Source organism: Pristiophorus japonicus, chromosome 5 (assembly GCF_044704955.1).
Source record: "Pristiophorus japonicus isolate sPriJap1 chromosome 5, sPriJap1.hap1, whole genome shotgun sequence".
NCBI lineage: Eukaryota > Metazoa > Chordata > Chondrichthyes > Pristiophoridae > Pristiophorus > Pristiophorus japonicus.
In genome coordinates this window covers 147602232-147621999 of record NC_091981.1, presented here as the reverse complement: position 1 = coordinate 147621999, position 19768 = coordinate 147602232, and the positions used below count along the sequence as shown (strand labels likewise).

At 44.8% G+C, this 19768-nt stretch overlaps 1 long non-coding RNA gene across 1 annotated transcript; it reads left to right on the top strand.

The window, feature by feature from the left end:
* Positions 1–8849: 8849 nt before the first annotated feature.
* Positions 8850–9698, top strand: LOC139263908 (uncharacterized). Its single transcript, XR_011593246.1, has 3 exons — positions 8850–8906; positions 9185–9342; positions 9629–9698. It is a non-coding gene; the product is annotated as an uncharacterized lncRNA (long non-coding RNA).
* The last annotated feature ends 10070 nt before the right edge of the window (positions 9699–19768 follow it).

Here is a 19768-nt window from a genome sequence, read left to right as displayed (position 1 = left end):
GGTTGAGGAGGATTCTTGCGACAGCGACAGACCGGAACGTTGCACCGCCATCGTTGCCCGGGAACTCAGACGCTTCGACGGCGACATCGCCGCCCTAAGTGAGACCCAGCGGGCAGGGGAAGGTCAACTCAAAGAACAAGGTGGTTCTTGAAGGGCAAACCAGAGAAGAACGCTGCCTCCATGGAGTTGGCTTCACCATCACGAATGAGCTGGTCGGCGGCCTAAGAGATTCCCCCTGCGGGATAAGCGAACATCTCATGACTCTCCGGCTCACCCTAGCCAGGAACCAGTGCGCCACAGTTATCAGCGCGTACGCTCCAACACACGATAAGGAAACACAGTTGCGTGGATAACTAGAGAAGCTGAGGTTGTTCTTCTTGGAGCAGGAGAAGGCTAAGAGCAGATTTGATAGAGGTGTTTAAAATCTGGAAGGATTTAGATAAATAAAGAGAAATTGATTCCAATGGCTGAAGGGTCGATAATGAGAGGGCACAGATTTACGGCGATTGGCAAAAGAACCAAAGGTGACATAAGGAAAAACTCTTTTACGTAACAAATGTTTCGGACTTGGAGTGCATTGTCTGATAGGGTAGTGGATAGAGATTCAATAGTACACTTCAAAAGAGAATTGAATAAACACTCGAAGAAGAAAAAATGGTAGGAATATGGGGAAAGAGGGGGACTAACTGGATAGCTCTTTGAAAGAGTCGCTGCAGACTCGATGGGCCAAATGGCCTCCTTTTGCACTTTACTATTTTATGATTCTATGATTCTATGTATGGCCGGAAGTGAGGCGGGCACCATGTTTTCAGCAAAACCGGCCTTAACGGCTGGCACTAAACACCCAAATTTCACGGTCATTATTCTGCCAGAATATAGAATTACCATATATCAGGATGTATTATACCTCCTCTGAAAATGTTTGATTTGGACAATACACACCCAAAATAGAACAGAACTGCCAGGTGAAACTTTTCACTCCGATGAACACAAACATTCCCTAAAAATATAGTTATACATAATATAAAAATGATGTTTAACACACAGCAGAAGTTGTAGTTCAGGACATATTTTTAAGCCAATGAACTGAATTCAGAATTTCTGTAGTTCAATGCCACTTCCACTGAGTGGAGCACTCGTTTTACTAAAACAAATCAATCTCCTGCATTGGCTGGCTCCGTATTTACCTCCCCGCAATATTATTGAGGTCGATTGTAACATTTGGCACAAAACAGATGGTCATAGTTGTTGTTGCTGTGAGGCCTAAGCCATTACATAGAAACATAGAAACATAGAAAATAGGTGCAGGAGTAGGCCATTCGGTCCTTCTAGCCTGCACCGCCATTCAATGAGTTCATGGCTGAACAAGGCCCGGTTCTCATTTTCATGCATCCAGTGAGCTGCAAATGCCAAACTGGCACTCTGCTAGAACTCACTAGTTGGGGAGCATAGTAAACTAGTTGGATCATATGCGGGACCAGCTGATAGTATGGCCTGGAGGGAGAGGAGACAAACTGGAGAGGCATGCACAGGCTGACCATGGGCCAGAATATTTTAAGGGGCTTTCCCTGTTCCTCCTGGCCCCACAAAATATAGAGATGAAAATGGTTTCAGACCATTTTCTTGACAGGCTTCTGGAGGTCCCTTTAAAGACTACTGGCTAGGCCACTCAACATGGTTACAAATTCAATAAGGCTCCTATGTACGTCATAAGACCTCGATTTTTGCATTAAATATGGTTGCCCATCTAAAGGCCCCTTCCACAATGATGGCAGCTGGAGTTTGTGTAAACAGTATGTGACCCAATGCCATTTTCAGGCTTCTAGCACCCCAGTTACACTAGGTGGCAACAGTTAAAATTGACCCCAGTAGTTTCTTTGTAACTTTTCAAATGCTTTAAAGCAACGAGCTAGAGCTTTAGGAGCCATGTTAATACTTTAATACCACAATGTTTCTATTTAATTATAGTTCATATATCTGACCACAAATTGGGAATCGAGCAGCTGCTTCTGCTGACATGTTTGATTGAGATGTCCAGGTAATGGATTGCACCAAGGTTGACAAGATTAAGAGAGAAGATAGTCCAGAAGTAGTGGTTAGGGGGTGCCAAGCTTGGACTTCAAAAGCTTGTCTTTGAAGAAGAAAGGGAGAGAACAGTTCTGTGGTTCCAGGAAATTAGTAATTAGGGGAAGATACCGTGCAATGACACATAATTTCCAAAACGTCATGGCATAGGAAGTGGAATGGAGAAAACTGCATTTGGAATTTATGGGTAGCAAGAGAGGAACGTTTCGAGATGCAATGCACCATAGTAATTAGAGCAATTTTAACTCACTCCAACTGGCAGTGGTAGTGGCCCGAAAATGGTGTGAATCACTTACTGTCCCATTTACAGTGACCTTCTGGCTGTCACTATCTTGGTAGAGTCCTGAGATGGCTGGGTGGAGTGTTCATTTGGTTCATGCAGATGAGTGCTTGCAATGTGCAAATCAGGGCCCTATGCTGTATATAGGATCCCAATTGCAAATGCAGTGGTATAACTGGGCAGAGCACAGTGTTCAAGTTGGCACAGAGCCACAGCGTATTGGAGCACAAATGAGTTGCGCTTCTGATTGGTAGATTGTGTTTCTTCCATGTACTGAATTTCTTGTCACAGAAGGGAAAGTGCTAAGAGGCGATCAGGAGCACCATCGGAGGCATGAAGAATCAGTAATTCTGGCTGTTTTATGCATCTCCAAATAGCCGATTTTAAATAACATTGTGGAATGCCTAAGACTAGATTTTGCATCTGCCCTCAAGTAGGGAAGATATATACAGTGAGGATCTCTACCTAGTGCCAGTCCATGGTGGTAGGACAGAAATCAGCAACAGCACACAAACGATTATGGGTGAGAATACACTTGCGCCCATTATTTGGTGAATCACACTGGAAATCCAATGTACTGCAGCAACCCACCATCTTGTACTGATGCAAAGTGTTAAATTCATATTATTTTCAGAATAAAAAACTTTTAAAACCATGACACAATGGGGTATATTTTTAAGTTGAAATTAAAATTGGGTTGTGCCTATAACAGGTGGTTGATCCGCAATGCTAGTTTTACATTCGAGCAGCAAGTTGGAAATATAAGAACATAAGAACATAAGAAATAGGAACAGGAGTAAGCTATACTGCCCCTCGAGCCTGCTCCGCCATTCAATAAGATCATGGCTGATCTGATCATGGACTCAGCTCCACTTCCCTGCCCGCTCCCCATAACCCCTTACCCCTTATCGTTTAAGAAACTGTCTATGTCTGTCCTAAATTTATTCAATGTCCCAGCTTCCACAGCTCTCTGAGGCAGCGAATTCCACAGATTTACAATCCTCTGAGAGAAGAAATTTCTCCACTTCTCAGTTTTAAATGGGCGGCCCCTTATTCTAAGATCATACCCTCTAGTTCTAGTCTCCCCATCAATGGAAACATCCTCTCTGCATCCACCTTGTCAAACCCCCCCATAATCTTATACGTCTCGATAAGATCACCTCTCATTCTTCTGAATTCCTATGAGTAGAGGCCTAACCTACTCAACCTTTCCTCATAAGTCAACCCCCTCATCTCCGGAATCAACCTAGTGAACCTTCTCTGAACTGCATCCAAAGCAAGTATATCCTTTCGTAAATATGAAAACTAAAACTGCACGCAGTATTCCAGGTGTGGCCTCACCAATACCCTGTGTAGCTGTAGCAAGACTTCCCTGCTTTTATACTCCATCCCCTTGTCAATAAAGGCCAAGATTCCATTTGCCTTCCTGATCATTTGCTGTACCTGCATACTATCCTTTTGTGTTTCATGCACAAGTACCCCCAGGTCCCGCTGTGCTGCAGCACTTTGCAATCTTTCTCCATTTAAATAATAACTTGCTCTTTGATTTTTTTCTGCCAAAGTGCATGACCTCACACTTTCCAACATTATACTCTATCTGCCAAATTTTTGCCCACTCACTTAGCCTGTCTATGTCCTTTTGCAGATTTTGTGTGTCCTCCCCACACATTGCTTTTCCTCCCATCTTTGTATTGTCAGCAAACTTGGCTACGTTTCACTCGGTCCCTACTTCCAGGTTGTTAATATAGATTGTAAATAGATTATAAATATCTACCCCAGTATGTCAAAACCTGAATGGATTTAGCATCTAAAAGAACACAATATCATTATATAATGTCAAGAAATGCATTTTAACGCCTTCGATTTTCCACATGTCAAATATCCTAGAAGTTCACTGCTTGTGCTGATGATATGATCAGCAATTGATCAGAAGAAAACTTGACTCAGAATATGGATAAATTAGGAAGTGTTAAAGGGCCGAAATTGCCTCTTCCCTTAAGGCCTGTTACCGCTGGAAATCGGTGGCCATGCGGGCACCGATTTTATGTGGAATGGCTGCCAATTTGAAAATTTCCCTCTGCGGTATCACAGCAGTGACTCACTCTACTGCTGCCGATCCATCCTAAGTGCATCATCAGAACACGCATTGCCAATGTTCCCACCCCCCGAACGCAAAATTCCGCCAAGAAAATGTTGCTGCTGCCACTCCGTGCCACCCATAGCTTTTTCTGTCGGTGCACTGTACTTGTAGTGTGGTCAAAATGGCGGCGCAGCCACCATTAAAGGGGTGGGCGCACTGCCGCGGCTGCCATCTTATTTTTTTGTTGGCCAACTGCCAGGTCAGGCCGACAATTATGCCACCGGTTTCGGCTGGGCTGCCAATAGGCCGTCTGGCACCCCCTCTTGGGTTCCAGGCCACTGGCCTGGCCAAGAACCTTCCTGGTGGCCCAGTGGACCGAACTAAATGAATCGCAGAGCTCACAGCGGCTCTCCCATTTAAGTGAAGGGGATGTGATGATGCGCTACGCTGATGACTGACAGCGGCGGACATTCTGTCTGCCTGCAACTTCCGCCCCTCTAGTGTGCGAACTTCCACTCTCTGTCACACTTCCACCCCCATTACAACCGATTTCCAGGCTGCTCAAAAAAAAAGCCAAAGAGCGGAATTTCGCGCAAGAGGCCACCACATCCACTGTGGTGGTGAAAACAGCTCAAACACGGTAAGTGCGCCGCATTTCCAGCGGGGGCAATTTCGGCCCAACATCCAATGTGATTTTTGCAAGTAATAAATCTAAACTGCAAACAAAATGAATTGTGGGATTTCTTTTAAATATGATCAGAATTCCTTCCTACCATTATATCATATACATGGGCCTGATTTTATATTTTATTTGTGTCAATACAATTAGTGCATTTGCTTCACAGAGGTTGTACTGCCACTTAAATGTTTATTATGGTTTTAAGCATTGCGTCCAGAGTTACATAAACTAAATGCTTAATTTCATTGTAATCCAATATATTTACTTTAATATAATTCAACTTAATTTTATTCAATTTAATTGCAATTCAATGAGTGGCGTATTTAGGCGCAAAAGCTGCCATTTTGTCTTAAGCATTAGAACTTTCTAGTTAGCGTTCCATTCCCTCAGTTATTTTTTCAAATAATTTATTCCCAGGTTTATCTTCTGTTCCTTCTCTCCTGAAGGACAGCTTCACTAGTGAACTTAGATGGTGAATTTTTTTCGGTTATTCAACAGGGAACGATAAGAATGACAGCTGACCCCAAATCTACCCAAAGTCACTGGACAATGTTCAATAGCTGGAATCCTAGCTGACTTTCCTCCTCTCTACCACATGTTGGTCTTTCAGCTGTATGGACTTTTCCATGACCTTTAATGCCAATGTTGTTCCACTTTCAGCTGGCAGATGGCATGAGTGCCTCAGGGAACAGTGAACACCGCTTTAAAGGGAGCTTAAAGTGTATCAACTGGCAAGACAAAACTCACAAGTCAAATGATCACTAATGTACAGTGAGTAAATAATTCTTTATTTGAAGAAGAATCTCAAAGTTTCTTGAAAAAGCAATCCAAAGCACCCTTTATTTTTTAATTTTAATGTATATAAAGGCAGAACAAAACCCATACAGGAGAGAAAGATCAGTCCAACTAAAGTTTCAATCACTGTTACTTTAAAACAATTAGTCGCTGATATCCCCGTGTCACTCACGGTTAAGACTCTGGTCGTGCTATTGCAAGAGGGAAGTGCAGGGGTGGGGGTGTGGGAGGGGCTCTCATAGCTGCTCAGAGAACTTGGAAAGAAGCTTGTGAACTATGTGCTCAGAGACAGTTAGGTAAGTGTTTATTGAATGGCTTCTGGAAAATAAATAAATAAGCTCTGAAATTCTGGGGATTTTGCTGAGTGAGACTCCCAGCCACCCATGACCAGTGATAGAAACCCTGGCCGAGAAACTGGAGGGTTTAGCGCTGGCCGTTAAAGCCCATTTTATTGAAAAAAATGGCAGCTGCCTCACTTCCGCCCTCTTTCGGTGGGATCCGCAGTGGCTGCCACCTTCGGCAGGTCGGTAGTGCTGCCATTGCCTGCGCTCGTGGGAAGTATTTTAATTAGCAGGTGTGTGACGTCAATCGGCGTACAATGCCGAATTAACGCATGCTCATCCATTTCGGAGCTTGTCGCTCCTCATACCACCTTCTCCACAGCACATCCGAGCGTGCAGCCATTGACAGTGCGGAGGGGCGGGAGAAAGCGACAGTGAGCTAGAACCCATACAGTAAACAGCTGCTGGAGTAACTGTTAACTACGGAGAACTATTGAAGTGAAAACTGCTTCCAGTCAGATGCATCAAATCTCCCTCCTGCTCAGTCAAACAATATAGGAGGTACTTTTAAAATAAACTACGGAATTACAGTTGTAATAACCGCAGGAAAAATCAAAGCTGCATTTCTTAAAAATTTTATACATATAGTTCAGGAACTGATAAAATGATATGCAAAGTTTGGAAATCTGCTTTTAAAAGGTTTGGCAGCATATTCAGACCAAGAATTCATTAAAAATCTGCCGTTGTGAAAAATTTAATTGAACTCTTCTGCACAATTTACACGTAAACTCCTGACCAAGATTTCATGTTTCCCTTTTTAAAAATGTATTTCCATTGATGTCTCATGCAATGGTTTAAGGACATCTCTGCCACAGTCTTTATATGGTGTTTCCAGGAGTCCCTCCTGATCTGAGCCTGTGCTTTAAGAGCCACTCACAAGGGAGTGAATGCCCGATGTGATATGCAGGCTAGTGCACTGTCACTGCTAGCTGCAAGATGGTGTAACCCCATTCCCCTCCAGCACCATGATGAAGCACAAACCCCCGCACAGCAAACATCTGGGTCAAAGATCTGTGGAACAATGGCAGCTGGGCAGGCAGACTGGCATCCATTTGCGGACCCCACACAAGACCCAGTGAAATGTGCGCACGAGGCAGAGGCAAGCCATGAACAAACAAATGCCTCGTGATGAGCCATAACGCAAATATTCCAACCCTACAAGGCCATTAACGGATTCGATAGCAAAATCCAGGAGCCATCACCAAATGATCTGATCCAGCACATTGCCTGAGAACACTGCACCGATCTTTTAGGTGTGACCTTCAGCCACCTGCTGAGGTTAGATCTGGAATGAGTGCGTTGTACAACAGATTCTCTGCTCCGTTCATGAAATTAGCAGGCAGCACCAAAATACCGGTGTAGCCTGCGATCTTTCTGTGGGCGGTTGTTAGCCTTGGCCCGCGCTGCTACCAGCAGGTTTTCCATCTACTCGAATTTCTAGGCCCCTGTCACAAATCTCAGGATGGACTACTTCAAGGGGGAAGAATGAGAAAAACAGGTAATTAGGATTTTTTCCAATCTTCGCCCTCTACAGGACAACAGGGCAGTCCTCGAATGAGCGTTTAGCCACTCACTTTCCTCATGGATCAATTACCTTTGTCTTGTGCAGTCTCGGCGCCTTTATTTAGATGCTCAATTGAACTCATGCCAGCTCTCAGCCAGTAAAGCCCACTGAGGGCATAATGGGCAGAATTCCTGAGTAGCCTAGGAACTTCCCCCAGCCACATGCCTAAATTACAGAAGGGAGCGGGAACCCACTCTTATCCCAAAATTTGGGCCAGAATTTAAATGAACCAGGCATCTGTATTCAGCCACAAAGATGGTTTCACCCTGGCCAGCACATCACTGCCACCTAGAATATCAAATGAGCAGATTGTTAAGAAAATATACATTTTCTCAGGAAGCCAAAGGTCATAGGGCTAGAACCTGCACTTTTGTGCGATATATCCGTGTGAGCGTTAGAAAAGGGTTTTCAGATTGCCGGTGTCTCGCCCATTCTCAAAGCATCTAGTTTCCATTTTTGAAAATGGGCGTTACCGTGAGCGATATAAAACGGGCGATAGCGATAAATTTTTTTAACCTTCTGCCATAAAGTGTGGCCGTCCTTAGCAACGGTATGGCAATGCTCGATTCTTGAGATTCTGGAGGTCAAGGGTCATCATGACATGCGCAGAAGAGGAGACAGAGAGAGAGGGAGCTCAGAGGGACTGAAGGCATGGCTTGGTGTGGTGTGGTTGCTTTGGGAGGAAGGAGAGAGACTTTAGAGCTTCACAGCAGGTAGGCAAACAAAAAGTAGCTGTTACCAGCCACATATTTGATCGAATTTGGCCTATAATGGAGGGAGAGGAGGAGGCATCACAGCATGCTGTGGAGACTGATGCTGGAGAGAGCAGTGAGGTGGGAAAGGAGCACATTGGAGGCCGCAAAAGAGCCAGGAGGTTCTCGGATGACGCAAGTGCCTCCCTCCTGCAGGAGGTCGAGTTATGCTGGGGTGATTGGACACAGGGAGGGCATGGGAAGCCCATCCAAAAGGCATACCAGAAGATATGGACCGAGATAGCAGAGGTGGTCTCGTCGGCGACCAATGAGGTGCGTGAGGGCAACCAATGTCGCAAACAATGGAACGACCTTGTGGGATCCGCAAGTGTAAGTATTATATTTATTTACATGTACTTATGTATTTATATAATTTGATTTGTAACAGTCATGAGTGACTATCATCAGATGTGAGGTCTTTCACTTTTACCAGCAATGTTTTACTCAAAGTCTGCAGTCACAGAGTACGTCTTTAGGTAAAGAATGATAATTATCATAATAATCATGATTACATCTGTCGTTTATGTGTTGTATCAGTCTCTGTGACAGTACCTAGCAATGATACCACGCAATGATCCCATGCCATGTCATCCTGTCATCTTTTACAGAAGAAGCTCTCGACGATGAGGTCCGTGCAGAGGCGAACAGGTGGGGGGGCCACCAGTCCCCAGCGACATCACTGACATGGAGGAGCGGGTGCTCGCACTCGTGGGGAAGCACTCCCGGACAGCTACGGACGTATCTGCAGACCCTGAAGTGATGCCACGTGAGTAAAGCTTACACCATTGCATGATGTAAAGTTAATAGATGCCACAGCCACTCATATCCGAACAATCATATATGATAGATGATTTCTAAAATTGTCATATAAATAATGATGGCCTAATGAAAATCATTGGAATGCAAATGTGTTGATGGTCATGAAATGTGATGTCTGTAATGATTTTTATAGTGGTGGTGCTTTTGCCGTGCATATGCCGTGTGTGGCGCTGGACTCACCTTGTCACCCTAGCACCACCTTCTCCTCTAATAACCTAATTTGTGTTTTTCAGTTCAGCCAGCAGCGCGTCCCAAGGCAAGACCACAGAGCCAGAAGGTGGGGACGTGGGGCAGGAGTCGGCAGACGATCCTACTACATCTGGTGCTGAGGAGCTCCGGTTCTCGCCTGTCAATCCGCTGGGTCTGTTCCCCATGGATGAGAGCGCGGACTTTGAGGAACCGGCATCGCCACGCTCCAGAAGCCATTCCACCCCATGGCCATCTAGTGGTCCTCCGGTCATTCCGTCTCCAGTCTGGAGCTACCAGGCCCAAGCACCTCGCCACAGGGCACCCCATTTGTCCCCAGGATGGCGCTGACCCTGCAGAGGTCCCGTGGATGTGGCAGGTCGGTGCCATGAGTGCCACATGACAGCGGAAAGATGGTACAGTTGTCCAGGAGGATTGTAGACATTGGTGACCAGCTCATCGAAGTATTGGGGGGCATATCCCGACAGTTGGCCACCATCTTCGCTACCATGACCGAGTACATTCCGTGGGTGGCAGAGTCCCCGGATGCGATAGCCAGGAACACTGCTGCCACAGGCCTCCCATTGGTCCCCGAGCGCAGCACTCCACCCCTAGGTTCCACACCACCACTGCGAACGACAGATGAGAGCAAGGACCAAGATCCTGCTTCTGCATCAGACAATATTGTCCCCTAGGCACCCCCCCGCCCGCTCCCGTACCAGTGCAACAACCGCATCTGCCTTCATCCCCCACAACGAGGTACTGCCTGAGGAGCTCCTCGGCTAGGCACCGTGGAGCGAGGAGGGGAAGGTGTAGAGGTGGGGAGAAGAAGGGGAGGGGGGAAGGTAAGCGAGGTGATGGCTGTGCTATATCTCCATCTGGGTGTATGCAATTTGTTGCAATGTATGGGGGCTGGGGATCAAGCTCTTTGCCTTTGTATTCTGTGTTGCTGGACATGTTGAATATGTGATTTATGTCAATAGTGGAAAAAGTGGGGTATGGGTGAGGATTGGATGTTATTGCCTGTGATGCTTATGATTTCAGCCAATGTTGGTATAACATTTTTGTTATTGAACATAACTTTGTTGCGCATTGTCTCAGATAGCTGCACCATTACACACTGGTGATTCCTTAACATGAAAGGATTAAATATAACTTAACATCAATCAACGTAAACTTTAACTGGAACCAAGTTAATGGGCACCATTGATGTCTGAGCTGCACACACATAGCAGTTTCTCAGCGTTGTCACTCACATCCACACTCTTTCAGGCAAATCTTTCCAATATCAGCTCCTCACGTAAGAGTGTGATCTAACAAATGCCAGCCACACCACTGGCGTTCATTCAGAACAGTTCTACTTTTTGTGGGCGATATGTGTGCGAGGTAGTGAAATTGATGCTGGGCGTTAGTTTCGGTAAATATGCTCTTCACGACAAGAAAAAGTGCGCAGGCATTAATATTGAATCTCGGCGTTAAATCAGTGCAGAAAGTAATGCTGGGCGATATTATGGGTGTTGATTTTTGCCCATTCTGCTGATTCCGCTGAAAAAAAGTGGGCGGGTGGTAATATTTTTTCCCGACGTTAAGCACATGGGGAAAGTAACGCTCGGCGATAAGTTTCCGAACAATGGGCGTCAGTTTCCATTTTGTGGCTAAATGACCGATATCTGGGCGTTATACGTCATTTCAGCGGTAAAATGTGAGTTAAGTGGGCATTAAGCATGCAAAAAAAGTGCAGGTTCTAGCCCATAGAAATGATAATATAAAAGTTTACATTTATCTGAGCTATATTATATAAACTAAAGCACTTTATGTTTCCTGTTTTAAACAACCCTTATTGTGATAATATCTAGATCTGCCAATGTAACAATAACAGACCAGGACTTCCAGCCACTGAGTACTTGTGTCGCTGTTTTGAAGAATGACATGCATCAAAATAGGTCACATTTTAATCCAAATGCGTGATTATCGCTCCATTGAATGATTGTCATTCAAATGAGTGAAATTTAACAAATCTGGGCATTTCATAAAACATAAATCACTTATCATTTATTTATTCATATTTGTGTATAATTACTGCATATGATAATCTATGATATGTTAAATTCAGTATGTGGGGCACACATTTCATTGAAAGCATATTGGCCTCGAAATTCCGGCCTCCCGGTGTTTGTACTAAGTGTGTACGGACCCGGGAACGCATTGCAAAAGCCGGTTTTCAGCGCACAATGCGCATGTGCTGAAAACAGGCTTTTCCGATCTGTCAAGCTCCAGCTTGTCAGATCCTCCATATCTCAGCAGCCAGGACATTCGCAAGGGCAAAATTGCGATATTTATCCATATCTTGCCCAGCGGATGTCCTGAAAACTCTTGTGCCTGATAAAAGCAGGTGCATAGCCTACTTTTACAGGCGTAAGAGTTTAAAAACATATAAAAACATAGTAAAATAAAATTTAAAAAACACATTTTATTGTTAAAAACCCTGCCCACTATGGTAAGTTTATTTTAAACCCTAATTAAAGAAACTTTTTAAAAAATCAGAAAAATATATTTTTTTTCTAAGACATTTTTAACTTTAATTTCAATTAACTTTAATTATGTGAGGTGTATTTTTTATTTTTTATTATTGTGTTTAGTGTGTTTGTTTGTTTTTTCTCATTAATAGCAATGGGAACTTGTAGATACAGAATTCTCATTGCTATTAATGAGAATGCTGTGGAATACTTTACCTGATTGGTTGTGCAGTCACACGTGACTGCACCTTCTGTGTCCGAACCTGGAGGATAGGAGTGTGCTTTGCAGCGCGGGAAGAGAAGGCCTCCCCAACAGAATCCGAGATGCCTCTGGGACTACCAGGTAATTTTGTAAAAATTCTCCTGTCGGAGGCTTTCGTTCGAAAGACGCCTCCGATCGGAATTTCAGGGTCATTATAAGCACCTGCAGTAACTGTTACTTCTGTAGGTGGAGTTGTGATAGATATTTCCAATGTTAAAGTCACCACGATTCACTGTCACAGCGTGTGGCACACACAATTGCTACCACTTTGTGATGAGAGTATATCACCCATTTGGTGCATAATCACAGTGGGCTCCTACAAATCACTCAAAATGCTTTCCAAAAAAATATGTAATCGTTATTTCATTTCTCAGTAACTAAACTTTATAGCGTCTAAAATAATCTGCACTTAGTCTTGACTCCCCATGTGAAACACCAAGAGAAATCAACTTATTATCACTTAAACTTAGCTGGCAAAACTGAATCAATTTGGGAATTAGGGAAGTAGCATTGATTGGATCCTTGGGGTTTTGCTGCAGTTCAGGCTGAAGAGCGAGGTGGTGCCCTCCCCTGTGCTGCCATAAGCAGGGACTTTCTAACCCCATTTCTGACAGTGCCTACCCACAGTGCTGCCATGCCCAGGGCCCCCTACTGTTGTTAGTTTCCAGCAGCCTCCTATATTTTCAGACCCTGGGATCCTACTTCCCATGGGCTTTTCTCCACAAAATACCCCAAACACTGCAACAATTATATAACACACCTCTTCAAAACACGGTTTTTACAAGGATCGTCAATGGATCTTACAACCATAATACAAATAGGGCCCCCTCTATTAACCATGATGTAAAATACAACTGTGTTCCTGCAAGTATTTTTAATTCATTCTAAATCTACTTAAACCTAAATGCATCTTTATGTAATAATGCTAGCATATCGGCGTTAAATTTTAAAGCTCTTGTGCTGGGTTGAAATGGAAATTATAGCGTAGAAATTCTACACATCGCAGGGTCAGCTAAAGGGTACAATTCTAAAGGGAGTGCATGCACAGAGAGACCTGGGGGTATATGTGCACAAATCATTGAAGGTGGCAGGGCAGTTTGAGAAAGCAGTTACAAAAGCATACAGAATCCTGGGCTTCACAAATAGAGGTATAGAGTACAAAAGCAAGGAAGTTACAATATTAGGCCCACAGCTTGAGTACTGCATGCAGTTCTGGTCACCGCATTGCAGGAAGGGTGCAGAGAAGATTTACGAGGATGTTGCCAGGACTGGAAAGCTTTAGCTATGAGGAAAGATTGGATAGACTGGGGTTGTTTTTGTTATGTATGTAAACATTGTAACTGTGTAAGACTTGCCACCAGAGGGCGCAACTGTTGGAGGCCCAAGGGTCACCTGCACACCTCATGCAAGGGTGTATAAAAGGTTGTCTGCCATGCTGCTTAGGCACTCTGGAGTTGTATTAAAGAGACTAAGGTCACATCAGTTTTAGTTCAGAGTATTCAGTCTTGTGGAGTTCTTCCATACTTAACAATTGGCGTCGAGTAACATTGACGCGGTCATGGCTGCCATTGGTATTTTAGAGAGATTTGTAGAGGGTGATGATTGGGAAGCCTTCGTTGAGCATCGTGACCAGTATTTCGTGGCCAATGAGCTGGATGGGGACGATAAAGCGATCAAGCACAGGGCGATTCACCTCACCGTGTGTGGATCCACAATATACTGGCCTCATCAAGAATCTGCTAGCACCGGAGAAACCAGCGGAGAAGACATATACAGAGTTGTGTGCGCTGGTTCGGGTACCACCTCAATCCGAAGGAGAGCGTCTTAATGGCCAGGTATCGCTTCTGCACGTACCACCGCTCCGAAGGCCAGGACGTAGCGAGTTATGTCGCCGACCTGAGACGCCTTGCGGGAATTTGTGAATTTGCTGGGTTTTGGGGGGAAATACTGTGGGACCTTTTTGTGCTTGGCATCGGCCATGAGGTCATTCTTCGAAAGCTGTTGTCTGCCGAATCTCTAGACCCGAGCAAGGCCATCACGATAGCCCAGGCATTCATATCCATGAGCGATAATACCAGACAGATATCTTCCCAGCATCGAAGCTCATCGGCAAGTACTGTGCATAAAATAACGTCGCTATCAGGCAGAACTGCATATGGCAGGGCCTACACATCTGCAACTGCAAGACCTAGGATGAATCAGAGTCCGCCATTGGGCGCTTATACAAATTCATTAGCACCATGTTGGCGCTGCGGGGGTAATCATCGAGCACATCAATGTCGATTCAAGCACTACATGTGCAAAGGCTGCAAAACAATGGGGCGCCTCCAGCAAATGTGCAAGAGTGCTGCGACTCACCATGTGGCAGAGTCGGTAGAGGATAATCGATCCAGCGCAGATCATGCAGAACAAACAAGAGAGGCAACTCACTCCGAGGAAGAAGTGTATGGGGTACACACCTTCATCAACAAGAGCCCTCCTATTATGCTGAAAGTCAAATTGAATGGTATTCCGGTATCGATGGAGTTGGACACGGTGGTGAGTCAGTCAATTATGAGCCCAAAGGCTTTTGAGAAACTTTGGGGCAACAAAGCACAAAGGCCTGGGTGGGTATTGTGTAGGTCGCATATAAACACGTGATGGAAGGCTCCTTGCAGACCCGCTTATCTCGGGTTCTGCTCAGCTACCGGACGCGGCCCCACTCACTCACTGGGGTTCCCCCTGCAGAATTGTTAATGAAGTGAGCACTCAAAGCCAGAGTCTCCCTCGTCCACCCGGATCTAAATGATCATCTGGAAACCTGGCGTCACTGGCAAAACATGGCTGCAAAACATCGGCAAAACTGACTGCAAAAGCTTCGATAGATATGTGAAGAGAAAGAGATTAGTGAAGACAAAAGTAGGTCCCTTGCACTCAGAATCAGGTGAATTTATAATGGTGAACAGATAAATGGCAGGCCAATTGAACAAATACTTTGGTTCTGTCTTCACGAAGGAAGACACGAATAACCTTCTGGAAATACTAGGGGACAGAGGATCTAGTGAGAAGGAAGAACTGAAGGAAATCCTTATTAGTCAGAAAATTGTGTTAGGAAAATTGATGGGATTGAAGGCCGATAAATCCCCAGGGCCTGATAGTCTGCATCCCAGAGTACTTAAGGAAGTGGCCCTAGAAATAGTGGATGCATTGGTGATCATTTTCTAACAGTCTATCGATTCTGGATCAGTTCCTATGGACTGGAGGGTAGCTACTATTTTTTAAAAAGGGAGGGAGAGAGAAAAGGGGAATTATAGACCAGTGAGCCTGACATCGGTAGTGGGGAAAATGTTGGAATCAATTATTAAAGATGAAATAGCAATGCATTTGGAAAGCAGTGACAGGATCGGTCCCAGTCAGCATGGATTTATGAAAGGGAAATCATGCTTGACAAATCTTCTAGAATTTTTTCAGGATGTATCTAGTAGAGTGGACAAGGGAGAACCAGTGGATGTGGTATATTTGGACTTTCAAAAAGTTTTTGACAAGGTCCCACACAAGAGATTGTTGTGCAAAATTAAAACACATGGTATTGGGGGTAATGTACTGACATGGATAGAGAACTGGTTGGCAGACACGAAGCAGAGAGTCGGGATAAACGGGTCCTTTTCAGAATGGCAGGCAGTGACTAGTGGAGTGCCGCAGGGCTTAGTGCTGGGACCCCAAAATTTACAATATACATCAATGATTTAGACGAAGGAATCGAGTGTAATATCTGCAAGTTTGCAGATGACACTAAGCTGGGTAGTGGTGTGAACTATGAGGAGGTGCTAAGAGGCTGCAGGGTGACTTGGACAGGTTAGGTGAGTGGGCAAATGCATGGCAGATGCAGTATAATGTGGATAAATGTGAGGTTATCCACTTTGGGGGCAAAAACGTGAAGGCAGAAAATTATCTGAATGGCAGCAGATTAGTAAAAGGGGAGGTGCAACGAGACATGTGTGTCATAGTACATCAGTCATTGAAAGTTGGCATGCAAGTACAGTAGGTGGTGGAGAAGGCAAATGGCATGTTGGCCTTCATAGCTTGGGGATTTGAGTAGAGGAGCTGGGAAGTCTTACTGCAGTTGCACAGGGCCTTAGTGAGGCCTCACCTGGAATATTGTGTTCAGTTTTGGTCTCCTAATCTGAGGAAGGACATTCTTGCTATTGAGGGAGTGCAGCGAAGGATCACCAGACTGATTCCTAGAATGGCAGGACTGACATATGAGGAGAGACTGGATCAACTGGGCCTGTATTCACTGATGTTTAGAAGAATGAGAGGGGATCTCATAGAAATATGTAAAATTCTGACAGGACTGGACAGGTTAGATGCAGGAAGAATGTTCCCAATGTTGGGGAAGTCCAGAACCAGGGGACAGTCTAAGGATAAGGGGTAAGCCATTTAGGACCGAGATGAGGAGAAACTTCTTCACTCAGAGAGTTGTGAACTTGTGGAATTCTCTACTGCAGAGGGTTGTTGATGCCAGTTCGTTAGATATATTCAAGAGGGAGTTAGATAAGGCCCTTATGGCTAAAGGGATCAAGGGGTATGGAGAGAAAGCAGGAAAGGGGTACTGAGGTGAATGATCAGACATGATCTTATTGAATGGTGGTGCAGGCTTGAAGGGCCAAATGGCCTACTCCTGCACCTATTTTCTATGTTTCTATGTTACCACAATTGCACGGCTGTAATGCGTGGCATTGATGTTAACGACCCTATGTTTGTCCTGAATTACGGTCATGGTCCTAAATGGGTTGCTGGCATTGTCTTGGCCAAGGAGGGGAATAGAGTGTTTATAGTCAAACTATTGAATGGACAAACATGCAGAAAGCATTTGGATCAGACCAAACTGCGGTTCACCGACAACCAGGAACAACCTGAAGAGGACATCACCATCCTCGATCCACCAACACACACCTAAACAGCAATCGACCTCGCTGTCAATCAAGAGGATGAACCCACCATTCCCAACAGTCCTGTCAGACCAGCTGCGCCGCAGTGCAGCAATGGTCCGACCATCTCACCCATGCCAGAGTTTGAACTCAGACGATCAATCAGGGAGCGTAAGTCCCTGGAACATCTCAACTTGTAAATAATTTGTATCAACGACTTTGCGGGGGGAGTGATGTTATGTATGTAAACATTGTAACAGTGTAAGACTTGCCACCAGATGGCGCAACTGTTGGAGGCCCAAGAGTCACCTGTAAACCAGGTGCAAGGGAGTATAAAAGTTTGTCTGCCATGCTGCTTAGGCACTCTGGAGTTGTATTAAAGAGACTAAGGTCACATCAGTTTTAGCTCACAGTACTCAGTCTTGTGGCGTTCTTCCTTACTTAACAGTTTTCCTTGGAACAGAGGAGGCTGAGGGGAGATTTAATTGAGGTGTATAAAATTCTGAGGGGCCTAGATAGAGTGGATAGGAAGGAACTATTTCCCTTAGCAGAGGGGTCAATAACCAGGGGTCATAGATTTAAAGTAATTGGTAGAAGCATTAGAGGGTAGGTGAGGAAATATTTCTTCACCTAGAGGGTGGTGGGAGTCTGGAACTCACTGCCTGAAAGGGTGGTAGTGGCAGAAACCCTCAACACATTGAAAAAGTACTTGGATGTCCACTTAAAGAGCCATAACCTATAGGGCTACAGACCTAGTGGTGGAAGGTGGGATTAGGCTGGGCAGCTCTTTTTCGATGGGCACAGACATGATGGCCTCATTCTGTGTCATAATTTTCTATGATTCGGTGATGAACCTGTATAAAACATTGGTTCAGCCTCAACTGGAGTGTTGTGTCCAATTCTGGGCACCGCACTTTAGGAAGGATGTGAAGGTCTTAGGGAGGGTGCAGAAAAGATTTACAAGAATGGTTCCAGGGATGAGCGGCTTCAGTTACACGGATAGACTGGAGAAGCTGGGGTTGTTCTCCTTTGAGCAGAGAAGGTCGAGACGTGATTTGACAGAGGTGTTCAAAATCATGAGGGGTCTAGACAGAGTAGATGGAGATAAACTGTTCCCATTGGTGGAAGGGTCAAGAACCAGAGGACAGGGATTTAAGGTGATTGGCAAAAGAACCAAAGGCAACATGAGGAAAAACTTTTTTACGCCGCGAGTGGTTAGAATCTGGAATGCACTGCTTGAAAGGGTGGTGGAGGCAGACCTAATTGTGTCTCTCAAAAGGGAGTTGGATAAGTACCTGAAGGAAGAAATTGTATGTCTACAGGGAACGGGCGAGGTAGTGGGACTAGCTGAAGTGCTCTTGGGGCGAGCCAGCATGGGCTCGACAGGCCGAATGGCCTCCTTCTGTGCTGTATGCATTCTGTGATTAGAATAAGAAGAGGCATGCAGGCTGTGTAAATATGAGGCTACAGCACCACAGTTACGCAGGAAAATGGGGTGTATGGAAGTACAAGGGGAGGTGGGATTCAGAGATAAGAACTGCCCTGACTGATAGCCGCACAGGAGAAGGAAAGTTGATTGTAAGAGGTGGAGCTTGTGCAGTAACAGGATATAAGGATGTTATGCCAGCACTAGAGGAAGGAACACTGCTGTGATCAGCAGCCAAGGATGAGGCCAAAAAGAATAACTACCACTTAAGGGAATCCAACCTCAATGTTCTAATGGTAGAAAACCAATCCTGGACGGGCCCATTAGATTGTAATAAAGCTTTTTCTGGATGTTCTAAGCAGCTAATTCAAAAATGGATCACATGCCATCTTCAAATCAATCTGATTAATAGATTGAGACAGGGTTTTGTCATGTGTTGTGCACGGACCAGTCAGATTGCTAGAAGGAAACTCAACTTCAAAAGGCAACATAGCAAATTATAAACATAAACGTACACCAGCTACAAATAAACAGTTTGGCAGTGGACAGTAGTTGATGTATAAATCTTAGGCAGCCTCTGTAATCTTCACAAGAGATAACAGCTCAGTCCATGTAAAGAGATGGTCTCACTTTTTGCTTGCTGCAATGCTGACGGATCTTTGGCAGGAGGAAAGGGAGGAACTTCCTTGTCTGTATCCCTAAGGCCCATTTCTGGTGTATTGAGGACAGGTGTCTGGGTGATTTATTGTGCGGGGTGAGGGCAGGTGAGTGGAGAAAATTTACTGTTGTGCCTTCTGCAGTGTATGTTGGCCAGTGATGTTGGCAGAAAATTCAAATAAGGTAAAAGTCTTTAAAGGTTTAAAAATTCACTCTATACTTAATGTAATCAATGATTCTGCAATCAACTTCACAAAGCAAACCGGTTATTTAAATTTCAATGCTTGGTACAGGCATCCCTTGGGCACATCATTGCAACAAATTTATATTTGGGCAAACATAATGGCCTGGAAATCCCGGCCTCCCGGGTCTGTATTGAGTGTGCACAGACCCGGGAAGGCATTGCAAAAGGTAGT